This window comes from Macrobrachium nipponense, chromosome 47 (assembly GCF_015104395.2).
Source record: "Macrobrachium nipponense isolate FS-2020 chromosome 47, ASM1510439v2, whole genome shotgun sequence".
Taxonomy (NCBI): Eukaryota; Metazoa; Arthropoda; class Malacostraca; order Decapoda; family Palaemonidae; genus Macrobrachium; species Macrobrachium nipponense.
Genome location: NC_087222.1, coordinates 1,193,066 through 1,218,080, shown reverse-complemented (window position 1 = coordinate 1,218,080; position 25,015 = coordinate 1,193,066). Strand labels below are relative to the sequence as shown.

Below are 25,015 nucleotides of genomic sequence, written 5' to 3'. Positions count from 1 at the left end.
AAAATCACAGCGCGCTTAGTTTTGAAGATTAAGAGTTCATTTTTGGCTCCTTTTTTTGTCATTGCCTGAAGTTTAGTATGCAATCATCAGAAATGAAAAATAATATCATTATCATATGTAAATAATGCAATATATGGTAGTCAAAAAAAAGAAATTCATACATAATTGTATTAAAATCATACTGTGCAAAAAACGGTAAAAGCTAACGAGTTTCTTTTTTTTTCGTTGTATTGTACACTAAATTGCAATCATTTTGATATATAATACATTGTAAAACAATAAAAGCAACACCGGAAAAATATTATCACAAAATGATGTACGAATTCGTAACGCGCGGACATAAAAATTTTTTTTTTTCAAAAATTCACCATAAATCTAAATATTGTTCTAGAGACTTCCAATTTGTTTCAAAATGAATACAAATGATTGAATACTACGATACTGTAAGAGTTTTAGCTTACAATTGCGTTTTTCGACCATTTCGGTAGAGTCAAAGTTGACCGAATGTGGTTTTTTTTTCTATTTATCGTGATTTATATGCAAATATTTCGAAAAATGAGAAAAGCTACAACCTTCAAAATATTTTTCCTTTTACCTTTTATTTTAAATGAAATTGCGCACATTTTCATATATAAAACTCTATGAAATGCCTAATATGAAATGGAGCAAATTTTCCGAGAATTCGATGTACGCAATTCGGAGATTTATGGCGGAGAATCCGCACACGGAGGGAAGGAAAGTTTTTTTCATAAATTCACCATAAATCGAAATATTGTGCTAGAGACTTCCAATTTGTTGCAAAATGAAGGTAAATGATTGAATATTACTAAAATATAAGAGTTTTAGCTTACAATTGCGTTTTTCGACCATTTCGGTAGAGTCAAAGTTGACCGAACGTGGTTTTTTTTCTATTTACCGTGATGTATATGCAAATATTTCAAAAATGAGAAAAGCTACAATCTTCAATTATTTTTCGTTGTATTCTACATGAAATTGCGCACATTTTCATATATAAAACTTTATGTAACGGCTAATTTAAAATGGTGCAAACATTACCACAATCGCACGTATGATTTTTTCGGAAGTAAGTTACCCCCGCGCGGACGTAAGGAAAATTTTATTTTTTCATAAATTCACCATAAATCGAAATATTGTGCTAGAGACTTCCAATTTGTTACAAAATGAAGGTAAATGATTGAATATTACTAAAATATAAGAGTTTTAACTTACAATGCGTTTTCGACCATTTCGGTAGAGTCAAAATTGACCGAAGGTTGAAAATTTGTCACTTATCATTTTTTATATGAAAATATTTCAAAACTGATAAAAGCTACAACCATGGGTTGTTTTTAGTTCTATTGTGCATGAAATTGCACACATTTCCATATATAAAACTTTATGTAACGGCTAATTTTAAAATGGTGCAAACATTACCACAATCGCATGTATGATTTTTTTCGGAAGAGTTACCGCGCGGACATAAGGAAAAAGTTTTTTCATAAATTCACCATAAATCGAAATATTGTGCTAGAGACTTCCAATTTGTTGCAAAATTAAGGTAAATAGTTGAATATTACTACAATATATGCGTTTTAGCTTACAATTGCGTTTTTCGACCATTTCGGTAGAGTCAAAGTTGACCAAAGGTTGAAATTTTGGCACTTATCGTTATTTATATGGAAATATTTCAAAACTGATAAAAGTTACAATCATGAGTATTTTTTTGTTGTATTTTAAATGAAATTGCGCACATTTTCATATATAATACTTCATGTAACGGATAATTTAAAACGGTGCAAAAATTATGTCAAAGTGACGAAATAATTTTTGAGATGTGTCACTGATACTTTTTAGTGCGATAAGAAAGAAATTCGCGCTTGTGCGCCTGCGTAACGATTGTAAACAAAACAACGCCTTGATCCGTGAACTCCCAGCATCCCCCAAGGCGCATGATTCAAAAGGTTTTTGGCTGGTAGGCCTATAAGTATTTTTCCGCGAATTTTTTAAAAAACTTTTTTGAGCCAACGTATGGTACGTCCATTCGGAAATCGGGGGAGATTTTGACTTGACGTTTAATACGTCCATTCGGCGTTTAAGGGTTGATAAAAAATCAGTTTCTTGTTATGGTACAATGCACATTCCAGGGTTGCAACATTTCTCCATTGCTTTTTACATCGTATTTTATGCAGAAAGGTTTCTGACTGCAGGTGTACTAATTATTATATTTAACTACTTTAGTGTTCGCTGCCACCTATGTGGCGCCAGAGGAATTTATTTCTAGTGATTAGAAATTCATTCTTGATATAATGTGGTTCGGATCCCACAATAAGCTGTAGGTCCTGTTGTTTAGTAACCAATTGGTTCCTAGCCACATAAATAAAAATCTAATCCATTGGGCCAGCCCTAGGAGAGCTGGTAATCAGCTCAGTGAAACTAAGACAGCCTTAACTGCATTAGTACAGACAGTCCTCAGTTATCGGTGGACAAGGTTAATGACAATCTGGTTTTATGGGGCTTGTCTAGTGACATAAAATTGGCAATTTATGGTGCCATAAAATGGCGAGTTCCAGTTATGGCACTGATACATACCTAACAGAGGCACCATTAACTGGTTATCGATGCCACAAGCGCCATAAATCGCAGTTTCAGTTAATGGTGGTTTTTGCTTATCAGCACCCCATCGAGAACGGAACCGCTGGCAATAACTGGGGATGGCCTGTAGCTGACCACAGCTAATCATGCTTATTCAGGTTGAGGACAAATGGGTGCACAACAATACCAAACAATGCTACTTCACTGATGTGTTTGCCTCTATTACGCTAGGTTTATTCTCACTTTGTTGTTGTATTTCATTGGCCTGAGTTTATGCACCTTTACTATGGCTCCTAAATGGCAGAATACTTCATTTGATGCCAGTGCATCCAAGAAGAGGAAGTCCATCACCATGGAGGTCAAGTACGACGTAATTAATCTTTCAGAGAAGGGAGAAAGTAACGCCGAGATAGGTAGTCCTTTGGGGCTTAGTTGGACAACAATGTATTCTTAAGCATGTTAAAGATGCTGCACCAATGAAGGTAACAGTGATTAATGAGAAGTGACGTAGTCAGAACATTGTGGCAGAGGAGAAGTTATTGATGAACTGTCAGGAAGACCAGAATCAGCGACAATTTCCAGTGAGCTTAAGTGTGATCCAAGAAAAGGCTAGGGAGCTGCATGCGGCAGTAGTGAAAATGAATGGGGAAGGCGGTGCTAGTGAAGAGTTTTCTGCCAGTAGAGGCTCCTGCAAATTTGCACAACGTGAAGCTGCAAGGTGAAGCAGCTAGCACTGAAAGCGAGGCAGCAGAAAGTTTTCCTAGTGGTCTGAGTGGTTATACTGCTGACAAAGTGGTTAATGTAGATGAGACTGGGTTAGTATTGTGGAAGAGGATTCCCAACCGCACATATTTTTCCAAGGAGGAGAATTCAGCACCAGGCCATAAAGTTGGTAAGGAGAGACTGACTTTACTCTTTGGGGCCAATGCTAGTGGCGACTTGAAGCTAGTGTATTTGGCAGAAAACCCTAGGGCTTCTAAGGGCATTTTCAAGAGTCAACTCCCTGGCATTTGGGAGTCTAACAAGAAGGTTTAGGTTACCTTGATGGTCTTCGAAGACTGGTTCAATGATCACTTTGTGCCAGTACTGGAACAGTAGTATTGTGCCTCAAAGGCTCTGCCTTTTAAGGTCTTTCTTGTTTGAGATAATGACCCTTGTCACCCTGCAAATTTGAGCAGCACATACCCTAATATGGAGGTGGTGCATCTTCCACCAAATAAAACTTTGCTCATACAGGGAGTCATTGCTAACTTCAAAGCATACTACCTGAGGAGGACAATACGCTCTGCTTTGATGGCTGTCGAAGGTAACAAGGAGTTTACATTGCAGCAATATCTTAAGAGCTACAACATTGCAGATACAGTGAAGAAAATTGCAAGTGCTTGGGAAGAGGTAAAGACAACAAATTTGAAAGGGGCCTAGAAGAAACTGTATCCGCAGTATGTGTACAGTTTTGAAGGGTTTGACCAGGCAGGAGATGTCGAGACTGTGACGAGGAAGATCGTTGGGCTAAGGAAGAGGCTAAAACTGGACTTAGAAGTTGAGGATGTTACCGAGCTGCTGGCCTCCCAGGAAAGGAGTTGTCATCAGAGGACCTCATTAAGCTGGAGAAGCAGATTACCAAGGAGGAGTTAGAGGTACCAGACCCAAAGCCCAGAGCATTAACTGTCAAAGGCTTGTCAGAGGGTTTCAATCATCTAGAGTGAGCTTTGGCATATTTGGAGGCTGAAGACCCTAACATCGCAAAGTATGTGAAGGTTCACAGAGAGATCATGAATTTGGCAACCCTTTACAAGATGTTGAAGGAGAAACAGATGAAGAAAAGTATGCAGTCTAGGGTAGATGCTTTCTTCAAGAAGAAGTCTCCAACACCACCTGCCACTCCTAGTCTAAGTAAGAAATTCTGAACTTTTCCTGTTTTGCTTACCGCTGTAATATCACAATTTTTGAAAGGAAATTGTATTTTTCCTAACTATACAAGCCCGAGTCTTTTACATTAGGAATTACTGTAAGTGTAGGCTGGAATACAGCCATTAAATCCTTGAACAAGGTGATTAGGCAGTAACTACCATCTGGTAGGCGGGTAGGCCCACCTGCCCGGATGTAAACACTCCACTTTGCCTTTTGGCCCAGGTTTCAGATTGAGGGGTGGCATGAGGTAGGCATTAATGTGAAAAGGACCTCAGGTTTGTATAGTTAGGAAAAATACAATTTACTTCCAAAAATTGTGATGTATTCCTACACAATATAAAAACCTTGGTCCTTTACATTAGGAAGACTCGCTGGAGTTCAGCACACCTGGGCTATTCCTCCTGGCCGTAAGAGTGAGGAGTGCCCTGCCTCTGACAACTTGATCGGAGCATAGGAGCTGCATGATCAAGAGTTAGACCTCTGGGCCATTTTGAAATGAGTGAGGAATCATAACTCATCCGAAATAAGCCTGGGGAGAATATTTAGAGTGGAGGCATAAATGCAGAGTTCTGGGAAGGGATTGCCAGTCTCCTTCCTCTCCTTGCCACAAGAAAGAGTGGGATTGCTTCTATGATTCTGATAAGAAAAAATAGAAAGGAAACTCAATGTGCAAGCTTACCAAATCAATCGCCTGACCAGCAATTGTAAGTTCGAGTCCTATCTTCAACCTGCAGGAAAATGAGTAGTAGTACAAGGAGGGGAAGGTGGAGAGGCCAGTCACTCTCGCATCCTTCTTACCCCTAGAACTGCACACCATAAGTGAGATGCAACTAGTCCTCTTGAAGGAACCAGGTAAGCAAACACAACCTGTGAGCATCCTCCACTGATCCAAGGAAAAGAGGTTCCAAGGAAGTCTGCAGTGCATAAAGGTATTGACACTCAATGAAGGGTGTCGATCCTTCATAGGTTGAGCAACATACAAATAGGGAAAAGTTTGACTGATCTGGATTAACCAATACAAAGTCCGCAGTGCAGGAGATCACGAATGATTCAGACTCATAAACAGAAGCCGAATGATTGTGCTTCTGCGCATCACAACCAACCCCCCTCCTTTGGAGGGTGATGCTGAGAACAACAATACAAATCGTCTATCTTCTAATCAGTAGTTGAATCTCACCCAAGGAAAAAAAATACTACTTAGTGAATGACTAAGGTGAATGTGGACCTACATCTTCACAGTTGAATCGAGAGAAGTAAACTCTCACGATTCTGATCATAGAAAAAGTCCTGTCGATTTGTCATACTGAGTTGCCTGGTAGTGCATTCCATGTTTGGCTAGAACCATCAAGTGCAAAAAAAGACAATCGAGCATCTACATTTTAACCGATATGGGAGGGAAGAAAACCCTCTTGTTCAGTAATAATGCAAATGCTGTGGTGTTGTTGGTAAACAATACCACTAGTTATTTCAAAATCAAAACCAGAAACTATTAGGAGGCCCAAAAGGCTGTCCTGAGTTTCAAGTTAATTAAATGATGGTACTTTTCATCTCGGTCACATACCAGAAAAATTAACTTACAGATATGCACCTATTATTCAGAAGATTCAACTGATAACAGAAGCATGTTGTGAGAGAAATATACTAGTATATTTTTAGGATCCTTTAAATAGCACTCCAGCCTAATTCTTCTTTACTTGAGAGACAAGAATAAGTACTGGAAGCAAACCTTCATTCTCTAATGAAGAGAGCGAAGGTGAAGTTGTCCAGAAGGGGGACTTCTACGGTGATAACAGGAGACCACAGATGACTAGTTCAACCAGTGGTTGTTCCCAAAACAGTAGCACTGGAGAGGTGTTCAAACCTCTCGGTGCTATCCATCCTGAACAGATTGACATATGTTTGATAAGATCCTAAGATTGAACCAAAAACTTAGTCTCTTGGATTTGAACTCTAAGGAGTTGATTCCATATGATTCCTCTTATTTCCTTGTTTATTCTGTTCTTGCCCGCTCTTCTCTGAACTTGTGATGTTCTCACTCTGTTAAACATATATTTATTTACTACAACCATTTCGTTTGCACAAACACAAGCGAAAGTTGAGTGGAGTTAACTGCAGTAAAAGCTGGCGAAACTTGCCACATCTTGTTACGCAACTATCTTCTCTGTGTTCGAGCCTCATGAAGAGGACTGTGCAGAGGACCTCCTCCTATCTCCTTCAGATGCCTTGTCTGAGGAACAGCAAACATCGATCTTGGCACCTGAAGAATAGCCACCACCCCTGGCTTTCACAGGTGGGTCTGAGTTACCAACACGGCTCGGTCCCTTCTCTCATCCTGCGCCACTATCGTGATGGAGAGAAGTCTACCTATCACTGACTGGAGTTTACAACCTTGGGGATTGTATACTCGGAGAGACCCGTACATGGGTATACCTGACGCAGCCCTGGTTCCATGAGCAGCGCCCTTGGAACCAGTTAGGAGAACGAACCTGGGTTCGAACTTCTGGGGCTCCTGAGACACTATATTTTGGGGATAGTGTCCTGGTTCCCGCTACGGTAGGAGCAGTTGAGTAGAAGAGACAGGCATTTGCTCTCAAAGAGAGACTTTTTAGGGGGCGGAGAAAACACCTACCTCTACTTAGGCTGTGGAAGCCTTTGAAGAGGGAAGTTAGGGGACGTATGATGAGGAAGACAAAAGATGATGACCCCGTGAAAAACTTGCTGCAACACGGAAAGGTAGGGTGCTATGTCATGGCAGGAACTGCACTGATCAAGAGCAGAGTTCGTTCTGTACTGGTAAAGGCTTTTCTTGCTATCCAAGCACTCATGATGGTGAGTCCTCAGTGAGCGCTATAATTCATAAGAATTTCCACTCCTGGCGAGAAAACCTGACTCTTGTAAGACAATAATCAGGCGAGCCTTGTCTTGCCCTGATATACTCGACGATATGATGAAGCCGAGCACTCAACAAGCGCCAGCGAAACCAAGGGATCTAGGTGCTTGGCGAGACTCCCGATTATTGTAATAATTATCGGAAATACCCGTTGCCCAAGTGTTTTGAAATCATAGAAAACCAAATCACTCTGAGAATGCCAGAAATTCCAAGGAATTTAATGGCTTAGTGAGACTCTTGATTTTTGTAATGACAGTTACCGGGGATGTCTGTCTCACCCAAGTGTTTGGAAAAAACAGTAAACCGTAAAAATCTGAGAATGCCAGAAATTCCAAGGAATTCGAACATTCAGCTAAATTCCATGGTACTGTAATAACAAATATCAGAATTCTCATCTTGCCTGAGTGTTTGCAGGTCATAGAAGGCCAAAACACTCGGGGAGTACTAGAAATTCCAAAGAATTTAAGCACTCTGCAAGATTGGATGCCCTTGCTTGCCTTGCCTCGCTCTGAAGAAGCGCTTTCCTGAAACTCTCGCATGGCAGGGGAAACTTTCACCGCCACAGAGACCAATTGGCCAATCAAACGTGACCATGGTCTAGGTGGAGTTCAGCGACTCACTCCTTTCTTCCACTCCATGCCTGAGTTGCGATGGTGAGCAATCTCAGTATCATCAACTCTGGATGCACGCAAATCCGTAGATTTACATGCACTTGGGGAATCTCACGAAAGAGCGACCAACACTGAACTAGTCTCAGAGGCAGAATATCTAGGACTAGCAGTAGAAGTGTGAACCAATGTTTGCGCTTCTACAGCTTCCAACTCACTAGACCCTGGGGAGAACGTGATGGTTCCTGTTCCAGAAGGAACAGACGAGCCGGCAGAAGACCAACTGCCTCCTCAGTTTGAGGAGGCAGACCATTAGAAATCCTGTGATGAGACTTCTTAAGGGGGGGAGATTAATTTCTCCTTCTTCAGCAGGAGCCTTGGGAGTCAAAAGGGGCGGAGGTTGAAGAAAAATATGAAGCATACAAAGAGGAAGATGATGACACTTTACGAGCTCTCTTCCTCCTTGACTTCTCCAAATTCTGCAAGACTTCTTCTACAGGATGAGGCACATTTACCAGCAGAAATAGAGTTAATAATCACGGGGATGCCACGAAGGCATTGTCCAAAGATGAAACTGTACAATAACAGTGGCAAACGAATCCAGCAGGGGAACAGTACACACACACTCAAGGACCAATATTACAGCATGCTACGAGTTACAGGTACAATTCCAAGGTAGGATAGTCAACACAAAGAGATATCCAACAATCTACTGTGGTAATCAACTATCAACACAGTTAGCCTGTAAAAGAAAGAAAACATGATTTAAAAAAATAAGGTTACTCCTCTCGCATCCAAACACCGACATCACACGTCAGCTCCTCTATCTTTGTCTGATAAGCTAGAGAAAGGACGAAAGAGAAGAGGAAATACCAAAAGAAATACAAAGGACAAACCTCCGAAGTTCCCCTCGGTGATTTCCAAAGCATAAGCATAGATTTTGGATGAACACATTGTCTCACCCTGACATTAAAGGGCGAAGATATGTAATAAAGGTCTTGGCACAAATCTTGCCGCCGACCCTTAACACTAAGCAGAAAGGCAGCTAGCAAGGCTATCAGAACAAGTGGGTTTGTATATTAATTATTAATATCAAACACAGTATATACTAATTAAAAATAACAAAATAAAGATCCCACCAGGAAAAAGTTGATTAATGGCTGGTCAGCAAGAGCTCACCAACATACATCTTCATCGGAAGACAGCCAAAAGCAAAGTGTAGTGTTTACATCTGGGCAGGCAGGCCTACCCACCTACCAGACGGTAGTTACTGCCTAACCACCTTGTTCAAGAATTTAATGACTGTATTCCAGCCTAAGCTGAAAGTAATTCTTAATGTAAAGGACCGAGGGTTTGTATATCGGGTAGGAACAAATAAACATGTTATAAATTATAGTAATTTATAGTGTTAGTGGACTGTAACTTATATTTACTGTAGTACATACACAGCATAACCCAATAGTCTTTATCATTTGTATCATTGCAAAACTGATGCCCAATCCAGATTCCGCTGAACATGAACCAGTACCCAACCCAGCAGCCTCTCCAGCTCCATCAGGTAAAGAATTCTTAATTAACATAATTTCATTCTTATTATTTCCATGCCGTAAACTGTTTGTACTACATACATACATACAATATGTAAAATGTTTACTGCTGCATAAACTCATTTTTTCCATTATTCATTCCAGAATTCTTTGATAGTGATGAAGACCCAGAAGACCTTAAATCCTTCCAGGGTTTTGATGTCTCTCCAAATTCATCAGGTAAGGAATACTTAATTTTTTTTCAATGTTTTACAAATTGTTATAATTGTGAAAAAAGTGTATGTACACTACACCCACCAGTACTACTTTAGTATGTGTGGCAACTTTACATAATTATTATCACTATCATTGAAGATCCAGTTGTTACAGCCTCCTCCCAGCCCAAATCAGCTGATAATGTCACCTCTCCAATTCCATCAGGAAAGGAATTCTTAATACAACAATTTTAGAAAGTAAATTGTATTTTTTCTAGCTATACAAACCTGAGGCCCTTTATGATAGGAATTGCTTAAGGCGTAGCCTGGATATGGCTGCTGAAATCTGTAAACTAGGCAGTTCGGTGGTTAACTACCAGCCCAATCGTTGGTAGACCCTTCGAGAGGACATAAACATTCCAATTTGCTTTCGGCCCAGGTAGTAGATTGAGGGGTGGCATGAGGTGGGCAGTTAGTGTTAAGGACCTCAGGTTTGTTTAACTAGGAAAAATACAATTTACTTTCAAAAACTGTGATTTGTTCCTATACAATATACAAACCCTTGGTCCTTTACAATAGGAGGACTCACTGATTGGTGGGTGGAATCTGAGTGATCTTCAATAAACCGACTGGGGTTCAGCCTACCTGAGATTTCCTTCCAGGTCGCAAGAGTGAGGAAGGGAATCCAGCCACTGAGTTTTGATCGGAGTTAAGGAAATACAAGTTCATAGTCAGTCTTCTGGGTCTACTCATAAGGGGAGGTTGTGTCCCCCTTAACAGACAGCTAAGAACCATTATGTTGGAGGCAGAAGGCAAATACAAGTAATAGGTTTGCCTTATGTCAAAGCCCCCTTCCCTGCCTTGTGAAGGGACAAGGCAGATATTTGATTTCATTAAATAGTCTAAGAAAATAGATAGGTACTCTAAGGAGTGTCTTACCTGTATCATGATTGGTCCAGCATTTAACGTTCCGCATACTCTCTACCCGAAGGGAAAGAGTAGAGAAAGAGATGAAAGGAGAGTCAGTCACTCCACAGTTACTCTCATTCATATTGTACAATGAGGTGAAATGCGAATCTGTCCTGTTAGAGGAGCTGGGTAAGCTACAAACCTTTTTGGGCAGCCACCACTGGTCCCAAGGAAGTGTCCAAGGACCTGTGGGCAATATCCCAAAGGTAGTGAGAGGTGAAAGTGGCCCCACCCCCTTTAAAACCTGATGAACAGACAGGTTCTTGCAGAATGCAAGGAACTGGGTAATGCCCCTGACCTCGTGAGCTCTAGGATGAAGTGCACTGGTGTCATCACCAGCAGCAGAGTATGCCTTCTTGATCGTCTCACGAAGCCAGAAAGACAGAGTTATTGGACACTTCTTTCTTTGAACCTCCAGAGCTAACGAGAGTTGTTGACACTCAGGCCGGAGACGTCGAGTCCTCTTCAGGTAGCGCCATAATGCTTTAACGGGAAAAGCAGCATCTCATCTGGATCATCACCAATGAAGTCACTCAGGGAGGGAGTGGTGAAGGACCTGAATCTAGCATCAGGGACCGATGGATTCTGAGTCTTCGCTACGAAGTTCAGGACGAAATGGAGCGTAACTAATCCCCATACCCTAGAGTGTTCTACATCAAAAGAAAGACCATATCGTTTGCCAGCTCTTTTTCCTGAAGCCAGGGCTAGCAGAACAACGGTCTTGAGGGTCAGATCCCTGTCTGAGGACCCTCAAAGAGGCTCATATGAGGCATGAGTTAGGCTTTGCAACACGAGAGTCATGTCCCACTCAGGAGGCCTGAGGTCCCAGGGTGAACAAGACCTCTCAAAGCTTATTATTAGCAATGACATCTTGAAGGAGGATGAGATATCAATACCATTCAGCTTCAAGACAAGGGCCAGTGCAGCCTTGTAGCCTTTTACAGCTGAGACAGAAAGGAGCTTCTCTCAGCGATGGAAGACGAGGAAATCTGCGACCTGCTGAAGAGTGGCTCTGACTGGAGATACCCAGTCTGTGACACCAACCACAAAAACGACCCACTTTCCATCATATAAAGCTGCAGAGGACTGTCTGAGGTATCCTGCCATTTCTGTTGCTGCTTGGCGAGAAAAGCCTCTCTCTCGCAAGAGATGGTGGATAACCTCCAGGCATGAAGACACAGGGACGACACTGTCTGGTGGTACTGTTAAATGTATGGCTGGCCCAGCAGGTTCTGCCCTGGGGGTACCACCAGAATCATCTGACAATTCAGAGTGATCAGTGCCCTGCCAAACACTGCTCGAATCAGGCAGAACGGGAGAAAGACGTAAACTTTGAGGTTGTCCCACAGATGTTGGAACACGTCCTCTGCAGCTGCCCATGGGTCTGGAACAATGGAGCAAAAGGTCTCTAGCTTCCTGTTGACCTGGGTAGCAAAGAAGTCTATGACTGTACTCCCCCATAGGCTGAACAACCTTCCCGCCACATCTTAGTGATGGGACCCCTCGGTCCCTATCACCTGATTCTGGCGGCTGAACTTGTCTGCCACTACATTCCTCTTGCATGGAACGTATCTGGCTGACAGCTCTACCGAGTGTGCTATTGCCCACTCGTGCACCAGCACTGTCAAATGATGAGGCTTGAGAGAGGTGAGTCCCCCTTGCTTGTTGACATATGCCACTACAGTGGTGTTATTGCTCATCAAGACTGCAAAGTGTCTCATCACACGTTCCTGTGAAGGCTGCCTTGAGTTCCAGGACGTTGATGTGAAGGCGCTTGTCATGAAGGTCCCACACCCCTGCAGTCAGCAACTCCTACGGGTGTGCGCCACATCCCTCGGTCAATACATCCAAGAACAGAGGCATGTCCGGAGGGGAAGTGGAGAGATCCACTCCTATTATGATGTTCCTGTCGTCGAGCCACCAGTCCAAGGCTTCTCTCACCTCCTGCAAGAGGGAGATGAGAAAAGACTGAGGGTTGTTGACTGAGACCAACACTCCCTCAGTCTCCACTGGAGAGACCGAAGATGAAGCAGCCCATGAGGGACCAGCTTCTCCAAGGACGAAAGGTGACCTGCCAGAGCCAAGCAGGCTGACCGTCTCGCTGCCTCCCTGAACCTGCTGATATGAGAGTTGAGACTCTTGCTGCTACTGGTGTCTATCACATGCGTAGGTACAACATCCTCTGCTTGGGCTCGAGATTGGACTTCCGTGATATATCAGGATCCCTAGATCCTGGCAAAACTTGAGGAGTTGGTCCCTGTCCTGTACCAATTGCGAGCAGGAGCTGCCCAGGACCAGCCAAATCATTGAGATACCCCAATAGATATATCCCATGTGAATGTTCCCGAGCTGAAACCAGGTTGAACACTGTCATAAACACTGAAGTGGTCGAGAGCCCAAAACAGAGTGCCCTGAATTGGTAGACTGTCTCTCCGAGAAGGAAGCGAAGGTACTTCCACATCTGGAAATACGCATCCTTCAAGTCCACCGTAAGCATGAAGGTGTTCTCCCTGATAGAGGCAAACATTGTTCATATCTCCATCCTGAACCAAGTCTGGCAAACAAATCGGTTCAGGGGATAAAGGTCTATGACCAGTCTCCATCCCCCGAGGTCTTCTCTAAAAGAGAGACTTGGCCATAGAACCCAGGAGACCAGTTTGACACGACTTCTGCAGTGCTCTTGCTCAGAATCTTCAGCACTTCTTCTGCTAGTGCTTGGTGTTTCAATGATCCCACTACGTAGGAAAGAAGACGGACCAGGTGGTTGGTGAGGGGTGGCGGAGACTCGAAGGGGAGTATACAACCCTCCTGAAGGACATCCACTACTCACGGCTCTGCTCCATATCGCTGCCAAGTTGCCCTAAGGCTCAATAGGCACCCCCCAACCAATGGCAGCAGCTGGAGGCAAATGCCAACCCTAGCATTGCCCCTCCTTCTTCTTACCCTTACCCGACAGTGACAGTGCTCCCTTTGAGGAGGAGGAACAAGGTTGGGTAGTTTCCTCGGGCTCCCCTAGGAGTGGATGACTTCTGTGGGGCTGAATAAGACCTAGCCAGAGTGGAAGGTCTAGCCAAAGTGGAATGAAGGCAAGGAAGCCTTCGCCACTGGCTCGTGAACAAGTTGGTCCTTATCGTCATCACGACACTTGTCCACTGAAGCATCTACCTGTTCTCTATTGAAGAGAGAGGTAGAACCCAGCAAAGGTCCATTCCGTAAGGCAAAACAGACTCAGATCCAAGCAACCTTGTTACTCAAGAGAGGACAGCATCATGCCTCTTGAGAACCAGGTTTGGCCACAAGTCAGCAGTCCGGTGGGCCAGATAGGTAATAGCCCTACCACCAGACTGACACAGTCTCCAAAGGGTTGATTCTTCCCCCAGGACAATGGCCCCAGAGGAAGCAGTAACCTTAGACACTGTGAAAGACCACAGGTCCAGCCAGGAGACTGCTTGGAGAGCCGCCATTGCAGTAGTTTCCAAAGTTGCTGCCCCCTGCTGAGAGAGAGAAATACTCTCGCTCGTCAGGTGCTGAAGCAACAGACCCGGACCAAGGCAAACCAGGTTCGGGTCCACCTGCTTGGTCAGTAGAGGCCTTTCGGAGGGTGTGTAAAAATGCCTCTGGCAAAGTAGAGGAGGGGGGAAGAAGTATATGCGATCGGTTGGACCTAAGGGAATTCTCTTGTCCTGAAACAATATTATTCACCTGGTACAACACTCTGTCAGCCAAGGCTTACCACAGAAGTCCCGTCAAAGCCCTGGGTTCCCTCTTGGGTCCCCAGTAAGATTCGAGATGGGAGGGGCGATTTCCTGTAAAGGAGGTCGCGGCTGCTTCCCCGAAATCATTGTGCTGATGTCTCAATGCAACAATCTCTGCAAAGGTCCTCCATATCTCGGGGGTGTCAGAGGCTCTTGCCAAAGCACCATCTAGTTCTTCCAGAGATTCTTCCTCCTAATCTACTGCCCCACGAGAGAGACCCTCACGAGACCCCCTGGATCCATCCTTGACGACTTGAGCATACATTCGATGGATCCCTAAAACCCCAAGGACATAGGCCGCCGAATCCCATGGAAAAAGCTCTAAGGGATTCCTAATATTCACCTCGCCCCTCCCGGTGTAGCCCGAGGAAGTAGAGGGAATAGGAGAGGTGGATCAGATGGTCTTACTCCTCCTGCTGCCAGGGGGAGTGAGCTGCTCCCTTGCATCAACCCGCGGTGGTGACAAGTACGTGGGTCTAGGAGAGCACGATCACACAGACAATATGCTCTCCCGAGGAGAATGCATTGGTTCTTGCCACGCTGTAGCAGTGCTGGTAGCAGGACTGGTAGCAGTGCTGGTAGCAGGACTGGTAGCAGTGCTGGTGAGAGCAATATCCTTGTTAGCAGCGCTGCTGCTAGCAGTGACGCAGCTCTCCACCTGGCAAGACTGAGCATCGTCCTCAAAATGCATCTCAGCACTCTTCGAGGCCGAATCCCCCAAGTGAAGAGGTCTGTACAGGGGACCTCCTCTTAGCCTCTCCCGATGCCCTATCCCGAGGGACAGGGACATAAAAAACGGCTCCTACGAAGAATCAGGCTTGGTCTTCGCAGGTGGGTCTGAGCGGCAACTCAATCCTTTCTCTCCCCCCGTGCCACTGTTGTGACAGATAGCTGACTCCCTGTCACTGACTGCGGATGTACGACTTCCCTTGGGAGGTTGTACATTCGGAGAAACTCACAAACCAGTCTTCGACATGGCCCCGGTCCCGCCAGCAGTGCCTTTGGAACCAGGGACTGGAGGACAAACCTTGGTTCGTGCTCCAGAGGCTCCCGAGACTCTGGCCCCTGAGGGCAGAGTCTCAGTCCTCTCTCCCGAAGGAGTGGGAGAGCCAACGAGAGAGCCAACTGCCTTTCCCCCTGAGAGGGAGGACACAGACCCTTAGAAGCCTCAAGGTCATGAAACCTTCGAAGGGGGAGGTGAGGAGGCGGCAGACTATGACGAACATGAAAGAAAAATGACAACACCTTCCTCAATCTCTTCTTCTTCGACTTTCTCTTTGGCAGCTTCTGCAGGATCGTAGTCAGAGCCAACTAAAGAACCATGGAACTATAAATATGGAATGGACATGCGTGCATAAATGTATTGATGCTGATTTTCACTGCGCGGCGCCATGGGAAAAGGTGGGAATTAAGCTATTAAAGCATAGTCTTCCAAGTACTTTTTTCACTGTCGTCCTTAATTCTCCACCGATTTTAATAAATATAGGCTCATTGGAAAGCTCTTGCAAATCCCTTTTTGTAGTTTGTACAGTTAATGGCAAAGCACTGTCTGCCATTTTTGGTGTCATTATGTTTCTGCTTCACCTTCACTGGCGCCATAACAAAGCTCTCTCCACCCTTTGCAATGGCGCAATGCTGTGCATAGCGATTTCGCGCATTTCCATTCCACGTTTATAGTTCCATGCAAGGAACATCAGCATGAGGTGGGCATAAAATGTAAAGGACCTCAGGTTTGTATAGTTAGGAAAAATATAATTTACTTTAAAAAACTGTGATTTGTTCCTACACGTTATACAAACCCTTGGTCCTTTACATAAGGAAGACTCACTGATTGGAGGGAGGAATCTGATAGGGTCCTGTGAACAGACTGGTGTTTGCCCAACCAAGGTTCCCATCCTGGTTGTAGGAGCGAGAAGGGAAACTTAGCCTCTGTCCAATTGATCGGAGTATGGGAACTGTGTGAACAATATCCAGACCTCTGGCCCACTTCATAAGAGGGAGGCAAGTGTAGCCTCATATGAATAATGAAACAAGAACTTTACAGTCGGAAGCAAAAAGACAAATATACAAGTACTGGGTTTGGCGGACGAAAGGTGCCAGTGTCGTACCTCCCTTTGGAAGAGTATGCCTTCCTGATCACCTCAGCAAGCCAAAATGAGATAGTGTTCTTGGACACCCCTTTCTTGGTCACCCAGGTGCTAACAAACAGGCGTCGACACTCAGGGCGGATATGACGAGTTCTCTTCAGATAGCGCCATAGCACCCTAACAGGAAAAAGTAGTGTCTCTTCTGGGTCATTACCACAAATTTCCTCTAGGGAGGGGATCATAAAGGACTCGAATCTAGTGTCAGTAACCAAAGGATTCTGAGTCTTCGCCACGAAATCCAGGACAAAATCGAGCAAACGAGATCCCCATTCCTTAAAGAGAGACCTTGAAGCTCACCTATTCTCTTTGCCAATGCCAGGGCCAGCAAAAAAACGGTCTTGAGGGTCAGATCCCTGTCTAACAACTCATAAAGAGTTACAAGTCAAACTCCTTAAGACAACAGTCACATCTCACTCAGGAGGCCTGAGTTCCCTGGGTGGGCAAGACCTCTTGAAGCTCCTCATAAAGAGAGAGATCTCCATAAAAGCAGAAATATCCACTCCACATAGTTTCAGGACCAGAGCCAAAGCTGACTTATAGCCTTTAACTGCAGAGACAAAGAGGAGCTTCTCTCAATGAAGAAAGACTAGAAAGTCCTCGCTCTAAGCAGAAAGAGACCCCATCCACAACACCATCCACAGAAGACAGCCCACTTTCCCTGGTACACTGCCATCTCTGTTGCTGCTCGGCAAGACAAGCCTCTCGCTCACAAGAGATGGTGGATAACACCAAGTGTGAAGACACAGAGACTGTATTGCTGAGTGGTACCACTCTATGCGCTGCTGACACAGAAGGTTGTGCTACAGGGAAATCTCTTGCGGTGCCTTGGAAATAAGAGCCAACAGAGTGGGATATCAATGGAAGCCACCAGCATCATCTGAAGATTCCTGGTGACCATCACCCTGCTGATCACCTTGCAAATCAGGCAGAACGGGGAAGAGGTGTAAACTTCGAAATTGTCCCATGGATGTTGGAACGTGTCTTCAGCAGCTGCCAATAGGTCTGGAAGTATGGAAAAGAACACCGGAAGTTTTCTGTTGTACCGGGTGGTGACAGATCTACCACTGGATGCCCCATAGGTTGAACAACCCTTTCGCCATATCTGGGTGTAGGGACCACTCTGTCCCTAACACCTGATTCTGGCAACTGAGCTTGTCTGCCACTACATTCCTCTTGCTTGGAACATACATGGCCAATAGCTCTACCGAGTGCGCTGCAGCCCACTCGTGCACCTGCACTGTCAACTGATACGATGGAAGGGACACTAGGTCCAACTGTTTGTTGACATATGCCACTACTGTGGTGTTATCGCTTTTCAACACCACGGAATGTCTCATCACTTGATCCCAGAACTTTTGGAGGGCTAAGAAAGCCGCTTTGAGTTCCAGAATGTTGACGTGAAGGTGCTTGTTGTGCCGGACCCACATTCCAGCAGTCAGCAACTCCTCCAGGTGTGCGCCCCAACCCTCGTTCATGCATCCGAGAACAGAAGCATGTCCGGAGGGGAAGTGTGCAACTCCACGTCTATTAAGAGGTTCCTGTCATCTAGCCACCAGGCTAAATCCTTCCTCACTTCCTCTGTTAGAGGGATGAGAAAGAACTGAGGATCTCGAGCCCGTGACCAACACTCCTTTAGTCTTCATTAAAGAGACCGCAGGTGAAGATGCCCATGAGGTACTATCTTCTCTAGTGACAAAAGGTGACCAATCACGACCTGCCAAAGCTGAGTTGGCTGTTCATGCTGTGACAGAAACAGTTGAGCTGCCTTCCTGACTTGCGGATTCTCAAGTCTGCGGGGAAGGCCAGTGCTGCTACCGTACTGATCAGCATGCCCAGATACTCTATCTTCTAGTGCCAGATCCTTGGCTGAACCAGGGATGTAAGTTTGTAGTAGGACTGGAGTTTCGGTGAGAGGTGGCCTCGACTCAATGGGAAGAAGATGCCCTTCCCGAGAACATCCACTACCCAGGTCTTGGATGCATAGTGCTGCCATGTTGCCCAATGGCTTTCCAGGCACAGACCCCCCCACCCCCCGCCCCCCACGGCAGCAGGTGAGGGGAACGCTGTCCCTAACTTTTCCATCTGTTCTTCTTTCGCTTACCTCCCTTCCCCTGAGAGAAGGGGGCTGAAAGGGGTGTTGTTGTTCCCCTTTCGAAGCAAACTAAGAAGGCTGGGTCTTTCCTCGCACCCACCTTCAAAGGAGGAGTCTTCTTGGAGGCGGAGGAAGAGCTAGCTTGGCTTGAAGGCCTAGCTGCAGTTGCATGAGATGGTCCAGAGGTTTTGGCAACTACCCGATGGAAAAGTCAATCATTATCTTCAGCTCTTTACTTGTTCACTGCAGAGTCCACCATCTCTCTAGGGAAGAGAGAGGAGGAGCCCAGCAACACGTCGTTCCTTAACACCAATGTCGACTCTGGCCCAGCAGACCTGGCTACACGATTCAGGACAGTGCCTCCTCCTAAGAACCAGGTTGGCCGACAGGTTTACCATCTGGTGGGCCAGGTAGAAAATAGCCCTACCTCTAGACTGGCAAAGTCTCCCAAAAACTGAATCTTCTCCGGGAACTATCAGTCCCGAAGAAGAAGCAACTTTGGATACTGTGAGGGACCACAGATCCAGCCAGGAGACTGTTTGGAAAGCTCCCATAGTGGTAGCTTCCAAGGCCCCTGCCTCATGCTGCATGAACTAGAGGTTCTCTGTAGCAAGGTGCTGCATCGGCAAGCCGGGAGTCAGATGAACTAGCTACAGATCAACCTGTTTATCAGCAAAGGGTTTTCCAAGGGTGTGTAGAAACGCCTCTATCGAGGTAGAGGAGGGGGAATCAGCTTATATGATCTGTTGGCCCTAAGTGAATTCTCTTCCCCAAAGACAAGATTATTCACTGGGTCCAACAATGCTCACGTACGACAGGATAAGTGCTATTCGACACCTGGACCAGTCGTGACCGACAATCGGGCAAAGAATAGCGTGCACCTGCATGACGAGAAGGGGTTACCATCCTCCTGACGCATCCCAATCCTTGAAGATGTTTGAACCTTTTGAGAGAACTGAACGGGACCTCCTACTGGTCTCGCCGCGTGCACGTTCATGCGAGACCATCACGTTAACCCTGGGAGCCAATCGATCGCTAAAGGAGTGATCATCGGCAAGGCATGAGTCACCTGAGCAACTCACCCCTTCCCTTCGCACCGTGCCTGAGTCATGGAAACAAGTGGACTCAGTGTCAAACACTCTACCTGCATGCTCATCAGTAGATTTGCATGCACTCAGGGAACCTCGCAAACAAGAACATGAGATGGTACTAATCCTAGAGACAGAACCTCTTGGACTAGGTGTGGAGGTACAAGCCAATGCATAAACTCTTGTGGTCCTCGACCCGTGTGCCTCTGGTGGCGGCGAGGTGGTTCCCATTCCTGAAGGAACGGGAGGACCAGTGGAAGGCCCAATTGTTTCACCAGAACGGCGAGACAGACCCTTAGAAGTCACAGAATGAGACTTCTTAGGGGGAGAGAGACTACCTTCTTCTTCCTTGGCAAGGAAGCCTCAAAAGAAGTGGAGGAGGTGACAGAAAATGATGACGAGGAGGAAGACGACGACAAATTATGCTTCTTCTTGGACTTCGTCAGCTTCCTCAGGGCATCAGTCAGATCCCCCATCCAGGGAAGCTGGGACCGGTGCCCCCCTCCACCCCAGCACTCACACAATCAGGAACTGGTACAGCAGCAGGCATGAACATGGAGACAGGTGGAAGGTCTAGCAGGAATGGTCTCTGGGGCCGATTGTAAGTCGCTGGGGGAGAGAGGACTGCATAACCTGGAGGAAGAGGGGGCAGAAATAAAGGGTTCAACCCTTGAAGTAATGTGGCATGGATGACACAACCAAAGAAGGGTGTTTCTGTGTCACGTGTTGAGTGTACACCAGGTGAGTTGGTGCCACATACCCAGGGTCGACAAAAAGAAAAATGATGCATCAGCCCCTTGTAGAGAAGGGCACCAGGCAACAACCCCAACTTCAGCCATGCCTGCTACAAATCCGCAACCACAGAGGCAGACACAACTGAGAGAGCAAAAGTCAGGTTAGTGGGAGGAGGTCCTACTCGCCCCGAAGGGCAAAAATCCCCTCTGGAGCAAGCAGAAGCCCCTGAGTACATCTATGAGTCGGTGTGTCTCCCCCCCGCATCTATGCTTGACAAATCAAGTGAAGAAGCGGAGGGAGACATTTCATCCCAAGGGGAAACAGCAAGGCGAGGAAGCTTACGAGGTGGGTGGAAGGAAAACAAAGGATTAGTCACCAACGGGGTCGTCAGAGGTGTGTAACCCTCTGACGAAGACTTGGAAGCCTTCCCCTGAGATCGCTTCCTCCCCTCATACCTACCCCACTGCTCCACCGACCAAGAGAGACAAGTACCATGTGAGTTATCAATTGAGCACTCATGGCCTCGGCACTTCACACAGAGGACGTGAGGGTCCATAACTTTTGAGCAGGAGCTACCACACTCTTGCCTCCAACTCCAGGGCAAATGCGCTGAGAGAATGGGGGGGCAATTGGGCTTATTTGATTCCTGGGTTTGCATCTTGCAAAATAATCACAGAAAGGCAAATAAAATATCACAAACAAAAGAGTTCCAGAACTTCATACAACAACAATGGACAGAGAGCAAAAGCACATCTGATCACCACGGCAGCCAAAAGTGAAGTGGAATGTTAACGTCCAGTTGGGCAGGACTCCCGACAATTGGACAAGTATTTGCTGCCTAACTACCTTGTTGTTAGACTTCTACAACCGATTTCCAGCCTACGGTGAAAGAAATTCCTAATGCAAAGGACTGAGGGTTTGTATAACATGTAGGAACAAATGCAAGTTGGAGCTGAAGCTGAGAAAACAATGTCCAAGCTGCTAATGACTTATCGTGCATCAGCAACAAGGATAAAACTCCCGTAAACTTTGATATGCAATCAAATACAACTGTAGATAAAATCGACAGAAAACTTTTTTTTATCAAATCTACCTGGCATGGAAAATCACATTTTACTATTCTTTTCACACCGATAAAAGATAAGGAATTTAAAGTTCATATTACAATTAAATCAATTGAAAATAGCGAACAGAATCAATTTTTTTTATACAATAAACATTCCCCCAACGCAATCTATTATGAAGAAAATAATTTAGTTCATAACAAGACATATTCAAGTCATATTACAACTTAAAAACACAATGTTTAACAAAAAATTACCTTGTCCCATATAAGTAAAGTACCTAGATATTCATTTATGCAAACTAGAAGCAAGAAAATTAGCTCTGAACTGGGACACTTTCTTCACAAAAATCGTAAACAATGACGCCCTCCCCCTTGGATCCAAGGAAACTCGCGACTTTTTGGTAGAAAGAAGAAGCGTGCACTAGATAATTATTTAAATAAAAAGTTAAACATCAGTATAAGGCCATAAATTGCATAAATTTTTATTCATGATAATTAATTTAAAAATATTCGTTGTTGAAAAAGTAGCTAGATTCCTGACTCAAATATCAACAGTTTTGCTGTGAGAAGTACATAAGGTGTTGTTTGTGCTCTCCTATTGTTTATCAGAGTTGCCAATTGGTATGTGTTTACCGTCCAAACGGGGTTTAAGACTTACACAAAACCAGGGCAATAAGTGAAATTAGCATATCTATATGTAGTATACAGGCAGTCCCTGGGTTACGACGGGTTTGGCTTACGACGTTTTGAGGTTAAGGCGCTTTTCAATTATATTCATCAGAAATTACTTCCAGGGTTACGACACATGTTCCAGGGTTACAATGCCTACAACGCTCATCTGGCAGAAGAAATATGACACCAAAAATGCAAAATAATCAATATTTGAAGGTTTTTTTGATAAAAACGCAATAAGAATGTAGTTTACATAGTTTTCAATGCACCCAAAGCATTAAAAGTAAGGTTTTTTCTAGTATTTTGTATGATGTTCCGGCTTACGACGATTTTCTTGTTACAACGCGTCTTAAGAACAGAACCGCCTAAAATTGCTCTAATATATACATATTAGAGCAATTTTATAATTATTGCATTATTATGACAACTAGAATTCATGGAAACACTTTGTATATGCATCGGCGTACGTGTAAAGCTGCATTAAATTGGCAACAATGAAATTTTGCCCTTCCTACCATACAAGCATTAAAGGTTACATTTATTTCTGGCATACAATTATTAAAAATAAAAAAGTCAAAATAGTAATATAGACTTATATCAATGAAAAGTGCTAGCAACAACAAAAATAAATAAAAAATACAAAATTTTTGTCATAAACAATTCACTAATCCATCTTCTGCTTGGCAATGGTTTTCAGCAGCCAGATGTACGGCATTCTAGAAATTTTTTCCCGCCATGACTTTGCTGTCAACAAACTCTCAATGTAGTTCAAGTGGAATTTGGAGTGAATTAAGACCAAAACATGTATAATTACAATCAAATAAGCATTGTGGAGTTTTAGTTGTGATGGTAGAAAGGATAAAACCACCGATTACAAGATAAAAAAAAAATTCAGTTCAAACCATGACCCTGGGAATAAGAAGTTTCATACTTTCACTAATATAGGCATCGAAATGTTATTTTATTTTGCTGATTACAACTGCAATCTTGAGTAAGATCAATAAACATTACATATATAAGCTAATATTGTTCAAATGAGCGCTGGGAAGGTTGGGAAGGGCATTGGATCTGCCGGTTACAAAAGGGACCGGAGGTGGACAACGCCATATTGGATTTAAAAACTGCCTTAAAAACATATTTTATGAAGACCTCACATGCTTATTTTAGTTTATACGGTGCTTTCATATATCACATTTTGTTGATGAAACTTCAATCTTTTGAATGGTATGCTTAAAGATGTAATTATATTCTTGTTTCACCAATTAAATATCGAGTGAATAAGGCTGATCCACTTGAGTACGATGGACCCAAGGCAGTGTTTCCCCCTATTCGAGATATGACTTTTACAACAAACAATGGATTTTTTGGAACCTAACGCCATCGTATGTAGGAGAATACCTGTAAAAAGAAATGACAAAAACTAGTGAAAGACACAATTTACACTAGTTATTTTGTAGGATAAATCCTCCTCTAGTCGTCTTTTGGTCAATTGAAAAAATAACCTAGGTCATGGGGCTATAGCCTAGCCTAGGGTATAGGGTTAGCTATAGATTAAATTACCGTACCTACACCTTCCGTGGAATCATTAAGAAATCATACAGTATCACTGAACCAGACAGTCTTAGGATAAAGTAGGCCAGGATACAGGATAGAGGCATCCTGCAGCCTACAGCAATGAGATCCTACAGAAACTTACAACTTAAACTTGACATTAGCCTACAAGTAAATCATTGTGATATAAAATATAACTCATTTCATTTAGACAGCCTCAGGTTAAGACTCCACAGATCAGGTCTAGTATTGGGTAACCTAAGAGAACCATATCTATAGAAGCTAATTATATAATCTATAAACATCTATAACTCACATTATTACAGTAATTATCAGTTGTCTTCGAAATTTATCAATTATTACGATTAGAATTGTCTTGATTCTGAAGACGGCATTAATATTATAGAAGATAAAAAGACGTTTGAATAGAAGTTTACGCTACTAAGGCAGTCAATGGCGTCTCTTTGTTGACATTTTGGACGTCTTCTATTGACGGTGTTTATGTTTGTGGCTTTGGTTTAGAAGTGGTTTCGGTGGTTTTCATTCATTCCAATAAGTCATTTTCTGGACAATTGTATGCAGTTTGTTGGAATATAATTAAAAATTCGGATAATTAGCTAATAAACTGGATAATTTAATGGTAGTTATTAGGGTAAATAATGGATTCACGTAGAGAAGGTTTGTTTACGTTTTGGGCGTCGTCTCCTAGGGACTTTTCGTTCGTGATTCCAATTTGAATATGTTTTGATTCAGACTTAATTGATGAAAAGGGGAAAGTTAGATATATTCATTGGAAAAATAATTAAAAAAACAGATAATTTATTTAATCGCGAGATAATTAGGATAAAGGATGATGATAAGTACTCCAGGCGATGTCGTATTAGAAGTATTAGATGGAATTTGTTTTTAAAACCACTCCCCTGGTTTTTTTTTTTTCCTCCTTTGATTATGTTGGTTTAAGTTTCTTTTCTCTCTGCAATACCATAATTCTTTCCTCTTTTCAACTTCCCCTCAACAGATCTGCAAATAAAAGCTTATTAATGATCAATGCCTCCTTTAGCTTTTTGGAAGTCTAGTGATGCCACAGATAATGTCTTTTCTTTTGTACCTACATATTTTCTTGTGTTCAGTAGTATTCTAAGATATATAAATCATCAATTCCTCTTTATGTGGTAAAGCCTGATTACAGTTCATTAGT

The 25,015-nt window shown here is 43.7% G+C and overlaps 1 protein-coding gene across 1 annotated transcript in view; it reads right to left on the bottom strand.

The window, feature by feature from the left end:
• LOC135204660 (gastrula zinc finger protein XlCGF52.1-like) overlaps window positions 1–24,273 on the bottom strand; it is a 29,402-nt gene extending 5,129 nt beyond the window's left edge. The window contains exon 1 of the mRNA XM_064234810.1: window positions 24,134–24,273. The gene's annotated coding sequence lies outside the window, so the exon portion shown is untranslated. The remainder of the gene's footprint in view (window positions 1–24,133) is intronic.
• Window positions 24,274–25,015: the final 742 nt, after the last annotated feature.